Here is a 9,442-nt window from a genome sequence, read left to right on the forward strand (position 1 = left end):
AAAAAAGATTGACTGTTCCACGATAGAACTATAGAAAAATAGAAAAGTTACAGTAAAGAATGAAAACAACCCTAGCCTAGCCAAACTTTCCTCACAGCAGCAATTTTGTAGCTTTGGCACTATGATGAATGACACTATGCAGACAAGCAACTGCGGCACTAATCAAACAAGTGCACAATGCCATGATGGCAGATTTCAGGCATTGTTACAAGTTACTAGGGGTAGCTACAAGCAGCAGCAGATTTGTCAGGTGGGCTGCATGATATCTATCAGATCTCTGGACGTGGTCACCAGATTGATCTGTAGATATTAAATTTGAACCCGGACAACAAGGTAATTCATGCTTGGGCTTACTGTCGCTATTGTGGGGTGGGACGTGGTGGGAGGTGGAATGGCGGTGCTGAGGTGGGAGCTCCAAGTGGCCCCATGCCACAAAAGTAATGAACACTTTCCATGTTTTTTGAATGGCAACATTTGATGTGCATACCTATTTGCCCTTGGGAAGGAGGTGGTGAGCTTCCTGTTTCGACCATTACAGTCCATCTGGTTTAAGTGGAGGTATAGCCCATTAGGAGGAGTCTTTGCTGTGCTTGAGCCAATCAGTTTATACCTAAAACGATAATTCTGTTCCTTTTTATTTTATTTGTTTGTGTGATGTGTATGTCACTGGTAACACAACATTTATTGTCCTTCGCTATTGGCCTTGAGAATATGGTAGTGAGTCACCTTGATCACTAAAATCTATCTGATCTAAGTATGCCCGCCGTGCTGCTCATAAGGAAGTTCCAGGATTTTGATCCAGTGACTGTAAAGGAACAGCAATAAATTTATGTCTTGGTACCCAATTTCAAAATCAAACGTGGTTGATCACCCGAATTAAGTAGCTGCTTTAAACATCTAGACACAAGCTCCTTTTCAAATGAGTAGCCTTTGTTTCAAAATTATGCTCAAAATTAAAACATTTATTCTTCAGCCCTTGTCATTTTTACTTTAAAGTATTGCATTATTCTTCATTCTGATTTCTGGCCTGTTTCGACACTGTATGGATTTTATAAAAACATCATTGGATCCTATCCTGCATTAAGTTGACCTTCCTTTTTCATCCGTCCCTCATCAAGTTTCCTTTGCTTGTTTTCCTCAATGCATAGATTTCAAAATCATTGATCTCATTTATGATTCTCATGTAGATATTTTTAATGATCTTGTTAATGACACACCTCTAAAATGGGTGGGACTTGAACCCAGGCCATAATCTTGCTCTTTCTATAGCCTCTTTCATGAGTGCATCTACTGTTCTCCTGACTCTCTCTTACCTGCTTTGCTGCATTTGAAATGGTGTTCCCAAAATCCAAACTGTAAAATGTCAAACATAATGTTCTACCTTAATTATATTTAATTTCTGCTCTGCAAATACTTTCACCTCTTTCTAATCTATTTCAATCCCTTTTATAGGAAATACATATTTGGAGGCAATAAGAAAAAGGAATGCTCAAAATTGATTTGCAAACTACAATAGCACCAGCTGCTGGTCAACTGCTGTACTGCTATAGAAAAAATATTAAAACTGTGTTTGCATGACATGCTGCATGAATGGCCACTAAACAGCAATTAGGCCATTATTTATTGGTCATTCCCTAATTGAAGGTGATAATAAACTACCTTCTTAAACTGTTACTGTATCTCATGGTCGAGTTGCGTGCACAATGCTGTTAGAAAGGGAGTTTGAATCATAGAATCCTTATTGTGCAGAAGCAGGCCATTCAGCCCATCAAGTGCACACCAACATTCTGAAGTACAACCACTGAGACTCACTCCCACTACCCCATCCCTATAAGCCTGCACTTACCATAGCTAACCCACATAGACTGCACATTCCTGGACACTGGGCAATTTAGCACTACCAATCCATCTAACCTGCATATCTTTGGCCTGTGGGAGGAAACACACACAGACATAGGAGGAATGTGCAAATTCCACACAGACAGATGCCCAAGGATGGAATTGGACCTGGGTCCCAGGCAGCAGTGCTAATCACTGAGCCACCATGTGGCAGGATTTTGACCCAACAATACTGAAAGAACAACAATTTGTTTCCAAGCCAGGATGGTTTGTGGTGTACAGGGGAATTTGCAGGTAGCGCTCTCAAGCGTCGACAGTCCTTGCCCTTCTAGCTAGCAGAGGTCATTGGTTTGGATATGATGAAGGTTTATAATTTATTATCATACGGAAACTTGGGTTTTAAAGTAAAGGTAAATGGATTTTTGGTTTTTAGTTCTTTGAAGGTGACTTTTTTTAATGGTCAGAACTTCATTTTTTTAAAGTAGTGATGAAACAACATTTCCAAGAAATTGCATGACTTAAAGTAAATTACGAGAGAAGCTTCCTGGTGAGATAATTGCTGAACTCGTTACTAAACTGATCTTTTATAACTCATAGAAAGTGAGACCAGCCTAGAAGTAAGCAAGGTAACTGGAAAAAAAGTCACTGAAAAATCAGTGAGTTTGCCTGTGGCTGGGTCTCAGGGAGAAATAGTAACAGAAAGGATCACATCTGATGAATGTGCAGAAATTTACCAGAAAGGAATACTTGGAAACTTGTCAGTTGAGCAAGAAATTTTAAACCGATGATAGTAAAGGATATTGCGTGGAAAAAAAGTCAAATCTTTATTTTTGCTACTGATGTTAAGATCTTTCTACATTGTCATAAATGTAGTTTTTTTCTTTCTTGTATGGAATGAACTTTCATGTTCTTCTGTGAAAGGTACGTTAGCAGCGTCTTATGAATATGTTCAGTCACTGACTACCATTGTAAGCAAATTACAAAAGTAAAAAAAATACGATTTAGCAATCCAGGTTTTACTCTGTAATCTGTCTTGTCCAGTATTACCATCATCTGGGATAATAACAAAGGGAGCAGATAAAGAAGCTGGTGGATGGATTGCCAATCAAGCATGCTACTTTGTCCTGGATGGAGTCAAATTGATATTGCACTTATCCAGGTAACCTGGTCATATTCCATCATACTCCAGACTTGAGTCTTGTAGATGAGAGACAGGCATTGAAGAGACAGGAGGTGGGCCACTCATTGCAGAATTCCTAGCCTCTGAGCTGCTCTTGTAGTAGCTGTATTTACGTGGGTGGTCCACTTCAATGCTTGATCAATGATAACTGACATAATCCTGAAGAACTCCTGTGTTGATACCTTGGGATGGAGAGGATCAATCTCCAACAACCATCACCATCTTGCTTTGTGATAGGTGTGGCCGCAACCAGTGGAGAGTTTTTCCTCTTAATCTCATTGACTCCAGTTTGCCAGATATCCTTGATGCCATACTTGGTCAAATGCTGCCTTAATGTCAAAGGCAGTTGTCTCCGGAGTTCAACACTTTTGTCCATTGAGTCAACAGCATGGAACAGACTCTTTGGTCTAAATCATCTGCGCTGACCAGAAATCCCAATCTGACCTATTCCCATTTGCCAGCATCTGGCCCATATCCCTCTACACCCTTCCTATTCACAGACCCATCCATATGCCTTTTAAATGTTGTAAATGTACCTGCCTCTACACTTCTTCTGGCAGCACATTCCACACATGCACCAACTTCTGCATGAAAATGTTACCTCTCAGGTCATTTTAAAATTCCCCCCCCCCTCACCTTAAACCTATGCCCTCTAGTTATAGAATCCTTAGTGTGGGAGCAGTCCATTTTGTCCATGCCAACTCTCCGAAGAGCGTCCCACTCCCAGACTCAACCCGTTACCTTAGCCCTGTAACCCTGCATTTCCCATGAACAATCCACCTAGCCTGCACATCCCTGGACACTATGGGCAATTTAGCATGGTCATCCCACCTAACCGGCACATCTTTGGACTGTGGGAGGAAACTGGAACACCTGGAGGAACCTCACACAGACACAGGGAGAGTGTGCAAATTCCACACAGACAGCTGACCAACAGTGGAATCGAACCTGGGTCCCTGGCACTGTGAGGCAGCAGTACTAACCATTGAGCCACCTTATGGACTCCCCTACCCTGGGAAAAAGACCTTGGCTATTCACGCTATCCATGACCCTCATGTTTTGATAAAACTCTATGAGATCATCCCCCAGCCTCCAATGCTCCAGGGAAAAAGCCTCAGCCTATTTAGCCTTTCCCTATAACTCAAACCCTTCGGACACAGCAACATCCATGTAAATCTTTTCCGGACCTTCTCAAGTTTAACAGCCTCCTTCCTATAGTAGGGCGACCAGAATTGTATGCAATATTCTAAAAGTGGCCATGGTTGGACCAAAGCTGTAAGAAGGTCTGTAAAATGCTGATTTGCTGTGATAGAGCACAAACTGAGCATCAGTGAGCAGGTTATTGCTGAGCAAGTGCCACTTGAATGCACTGTCAACATCCCTTTCTATTACTTTGTTGCTGATCAGGAATAGATTGATAGGGCTGGAACTGGCCAGTTTAGATTATTCCTGCTTTTTGAGGACAGGACATACTAGGCAACAATTTAGCTCAGTTTGTGGCTCGTATTGGAGGTCAGGTTTTCTGCCAAAATGTTGTCAGGGTTCATAGGTATCCAAAATCTTCAGCTGTTTCTTTATCACTTAAAGCGATTTGAGTTTTTTTTCCCCTTGTTACAACCTTGAGGTTTATTGTTGTTATCACATTCTTCAACTTCACAAAATTACCTCTTGGCCTACCTCTAGTATTCTTCAGTTGACATTGACATCACATCTGCCATCTTCCGTTATCATTTATCCTAAATATATAAACATAACTATATATTGCAGCATCATCCATTTCTACATTCTAATGACAATTGTTTTGGTCTTTTATGTTCATGCTCAACCCACATTCTAAGCATCTAGAGTTTTCTTGATCTGCAATATCTAGTAGGGTTTCTTATTATTCTGTAAATAGTGCTATGTCATTAGTGAATCACAAGTTTAGTTTGTTCTTGTCTACAGTTTTTGCCTCTGAAAGTTCACCTGACTCTGCAAATATTCATTCTGTGTAAAGATTGAGTAACTTTGGGGATAATAAACAAATTTTATGTACTCTTCCCCTTATTTGAAACACAACTGATAGTCTGTCTCCTGGTCTGCTTACCATTAGATCCTGGATATAGGCCCTAGATAAAACTCACATTTTTGCTGTCAATGTCACATTTCAGCAGCACATTGAAATAACTGCACAGAGGAAGGTATCCCGTCACCAAATTTATTTACTTTTATTCACTTTATTTACATGTGTGCATGGACTCTGACCAGCCAGCTAAGAGCTAATCCCTAGACTGAAGAGACCTTCTGAATCTCCTGTTTATATATGTCAGCCAGGGCTCCCTGATTGGCCCAGGTTAACAGCCCCAGTCAAGGATTTCATAGTTAATGAGATACACATGGTCCAGGCTCCAATCACTACATACATCTATTACAATTCTTGACAGTTGGCACAGTTATTGTAAATCTAAGCAAACTTTTTAATTAAGAGAAACCAAAAGAACTGCAGATGCTATAAATCAGGAACAAAATCAGGGCCCATTCTGAGGAAGGGTCACCAGACCCAAAACACTAACTCTGACATTTTCTTCACAGATGCCTCCAGACCTACTGAGCTTTTCCAGCAACTTCTGTTTTTGTCCTTAATTGACTGTGACACGTGAGATGAATGAAGCATTCTGGTCTTAATTTGGCTTTGCAGCAGTTCTTTCAGATCAATCACATCAGAAACTTGACCAACACATAAAAAATGCACAAGCTTTGTTGTTTGTGCTTCATCATTCAGCTAAAATCCCCAGTGAGGGACTTTAGCCGTGCCCTCCTTTTCTCTCTCAGCTTCTAACTGCTGCTGCACATTCTTCCTCAGACTAAGCACATTCCAGCCTTCCTTTATAACCTAAACTGTCACATTCCAAACCTGAATACAGGTTGTACAAACTGCTTCCTGAAAGTAATAGTATTTATTTTTTCAGACCAAACTAACAACACTAAGATGGTTAGGAGCCAAAGTACATAAAGTACCACAGGCATGTCTCGCCATTAAAGAGGAACAATTGATTATGTATAGATTGAGCGTAACAACTGTACAAGCATAGGATAAGGTGAGGATGCAGTCCTTCATGAAATACCACAACTGGCATGGAGATTAAATACATATTGTAATGTTTATTCTGCATCATACAGTAGTCATTTAGCCAACCGAGTTAACCTATCCTCAAAAAATTACAATTACCTATTTGATACTAATATGGTGAAGTTCTCAGTTGAATTGTCTCTTAGAACCAAAATACTAAGTTAAAAAAAAAAAATCCCCATCTGCAATTCCATCCTACCATATTCAGGGTTGAGTAATGAATGGAAGTATAGTGATAAGTTCATCAACAAAAGGTTAAATTGCCATGGCCAAGTAAACAACTTTATCCAGAATACAGCATCAGATACCCTTTCCCACCAATCAACACATTTTGGCCCTCTAAACCTATCCCCCAAAACTTAGCTGCAAGCAAGATTTCAATAAGATCCTATAGAGCAAGATAATAGTTTGCCTTGCCTCAAGCAAAACTTCAGTCTCTTTCTCTACATTGTCCTTTGTTGGTTGCTTTTGTCATTGCAACCAATCTACTGCATGCACTGACAACCAATCACTCCCTCCGACTAATAATGGCTGCAATGCCCCTTATGTGACCTATATTTATTTTTAAATTTTCATTCTTACAAAAAACCGTGGCCCAACACCAATTCTTCTCCCAAGTGCTACTATGCCTACAGGCTGACCAGCACTTATTTCCATTCCTAATATTAATTCCTCTTTGTCAGCACTTTCTTCAAATTCCTGCCCCCTCTGTTTCTTCTTTTGACCAACCATGTGCAAAGCCACAGAAGGCCAATTGTATATTAAAACTCTTGTATATTGCACCCTCTTTCTGTAAACATCATACTTCCTGAAGAACTTTTCCCCTTCACACTTGGCTGACAGTTTTCAGCCGGAATTAAACATGCCTATTCATTGAATTTAGTTCTGCATCATCCAAGCTTCAGAATCATGGTCGCTGCTGCTATTGCATACTAACGGCTGATTGCTGCTTTAGCTCCATGGTAGGTGGTGCTGTTGTCAAAAGTGTTACATACCGTGGAGCTTTAAAAATCAGATCTGTGAAGGTGCCCTGATGCAGATCTATATTGCCGTCTCTGTGTACCTATCAGGCCATCTGTTTTTCATGACTGGAAGTCACTCTGTGTGATCACATGCCAAACCAGAAATCGCAAAACAAGCTGAGCTTAACCTCTAGCCTGGACTGAGAAAAACCATGTGCTGTTTAGATTACTTTCAGCACTTTTACAGTGTCTCTGTTAAAAGGGAATACTCATTTTAGATGACAGGAAGTGGGAAAACCAATTGCAAAAAAGGAATGAGCTTGGAGAAATCTATTAACTAACATTCATAATGTTGAGTATTTATTTTAAATACCTTGTTCAATTCTAATCTGAATGCTTTTGGAATCAGATTTTTCTCTTCTCCTCGGACAACTGCTGTTTTTGTCACAGGAATTTGTTCAACTAGCAAAGCCTTTACAGGTAGGAGATAAAGAAGGCAGACCTCCATGAATTATTACATTGACAAAGTTCCTGTGCATAAGAAAAATTAACATTTATTTTCAAAACACCCTTCAGATCTTTGATCAGGTGCACACAATCTAGAACATAATAAACATGGATATCAAAGTAAAATACTGCAGGTACTGGAAATTTTAAATAAAAACTAAAAATGCTGGGAATAGCCAATAAGTTAGGCAACATCTGTGGAGAGAGAAACAGTTAACATGTTAGGCCGGTACTTTCTTAGCTGTTTTGATGAGAAGGAAATGATGGCATCAGTTTTGAAAGGAAGAAGGCCTAGTAAAGCTATAAAGAGGATTCATTGAGCTGTAATTAACTGGGAATCCCGGAGTTAAGAGGTGGGGTTTCATAAAGATTAATAAGCTTGACAGGGGTACAATGAAAAATAAATTGAAATGATAACAAATTTGGGCTACTTTAGATGTGAAACTGATCTGGGGTCTGGGAATAGAGCAGAGGCAGTGGGATCAAATGGATGAACCCAGCTTAGAAACATAAAAACTCATGCACAATTCATTATCGGTACTGGGGAAGATGCAAAGGGAGGCCTTGGTATAATTTCAGAAACACTTGAGACTGGCTTGACAAGAGAATGTGTAGTAGGCTGGTGAATACTGTCAGGTGGGAGAAAAATTAAGGGAGTTGCAGGATTATGTGTTCACACAACGGTATACCTCAGTGGCAGACTATTTGTGGAATCTCCACACAATGAGTTAAAACAACATTCTGCTCAACAGGTATGCTTTGTGAAGCCAGCCTGAGGCAAAGATTATGAGATGAAAGATATGTTGAAGATGATTCATCCACGTATTGAGGGTCTGGGAAATTGCTATTCTGGTTACTGTGATTTCAGTTTCAAAATAGTAGAAGAGCTTAAATGGGCCATATAACATTGGTACAAGAATGATTAGGAGATATTATAATTATCTAATATCTTGCTGCCTCCACTTCGATAGATTTGATGCCATGTTTGTATCTTTTTATATTGTGTAAGTTATTGTAGTATGTATAAAATGTAGAGACCCAAAATAGTTGCAGTGTAAAAGTTAAGTAAACCACTTTGTTGTCATACTAGGTTGTGGAATATGATGTATCTAAGTTCTTATAATGAATCATATAGTCATATTGGAATTGTTTGGTGTAGTTATACTACGGAGGGAAGTAGTGGAGCAGTGGTCATGTCACTAGATTAGAAATCCAGAGACCCTGGCAAATACCCTGGAGCTATGGGCTCAAATTCCACCACAGTAATTGGTCAAATCTGAATTCAATAAATAAATCTGGAATGTAAGGATAGTCTCAATAATGGTGAGCCCTTTAGAGAAGGAAATCTGCCATAATAAATAAAGGTGAATCCAGATATAAAAGTAACGTGCTTGTTTCTTAATTGCCCTCTGAACTGGCCCTAAGAAGCCACTCAGTTTAAGGGAAATCGGCAACAAGTGTTGACTTTTCCAGTGACATCTGCATCCCATGAAGGAATAAGGAAATGTAGGATTACATAAATTGATCTTAAATTCTCTGGTTGTTACATCAGATTGTATGCTCTGGGATTTATGTTGACAAAACAGTCAAACAATAAAGAAGACTGATGCTGGAAAATGGAGCTGGAGAAAGGAAATGGGTAAAGGAGCGTGTGAAGAGAACAGAGTGAGGTCTAGAAATCACTGAAAAGAGAAAAAGAGAAATGATTTAGTTTGGGTACAATATTAATTTCAATTTGTGAAAAGTTTATAATTAAATTTGTAGTTTTTTGAAAAGAAAGTTTCCTCATAGGATTTTGCTTCTTTGTGTTAATCTTCTTTATGAAAAATGGTTCAGTATGTTGTT

The sequence above is a fragment of the Rhincodon typus genome, chromosome 18 (genome assembly GCF_021869965.1).
Source record: "Rhincodon typus isolate 14 chromosome 18, sRhiTyp1.1, whole genome shotgun sequence".
NCBI lineage: Eukaryota > Metazoa > Chordata > Chondrichthyes > Orectolobiformes > Rhincodontidae > Rhincodon > Rhincodon typus.